We start from the raw sequence: 211 nt of genomic DNA, 5'->3' as shown, positions 1-211 counted from the left end.
GAAATTGAGATTTATGCATCATCTGAAAGCCGAACAATAAGCTTTCCATTGATGTATGGTTTGTTAGGATAGGACAATATTTGGCAGAGTACAACTATTTGAAAATATGGAATCTGAGGGTGCAAAAAAATTTAATATTGAGAAAATCATCTTTAAAGTTGTCCAATTGAAGTTCTTAGCAATGCATATTACTAATCAAAAATTAAGTTTT

The 211-nt window shown here is 29.4% G+C and overlaps 1 protein-coding gene across 1 annotated transcript in view; it reads right to left on the bottom strand.

The window, feature by feature from the left end:
• LOC107749105 (neuropilin-1a-like) overlaps nucleotides 1-211 on the bottom strand; it is a 27,707-nt gene that overhangs the window by 9,233 nt on the left and 18,263 nt on the right. The window lies entirely within an intron of this gene.

Source organism: Sinocyclocheilus rhinocerous, unplaced genomic scaffold (genome assembly GCF_001515625.1).
Source record: "Sinocyclocheilus rhinocerous isolate Xijiao unplaced genomic scaffold, SAMN03320098_v1.1 scaffold919, whole genome shotgun sequence".
Classification (NCBI taxonomy): Eukaryota; Metazoa; Chordata; class Actinopteri; order Cypriniformes; family Cyprinidae; genus Sinocyclocheilus; species Sinocyclocheilus rhinocerous.
The sequence above is the reverse complement of the archived record's forward strand: the minus strand, read 5'-3'. Positions and strand labels throughout refer to the sequence as shown.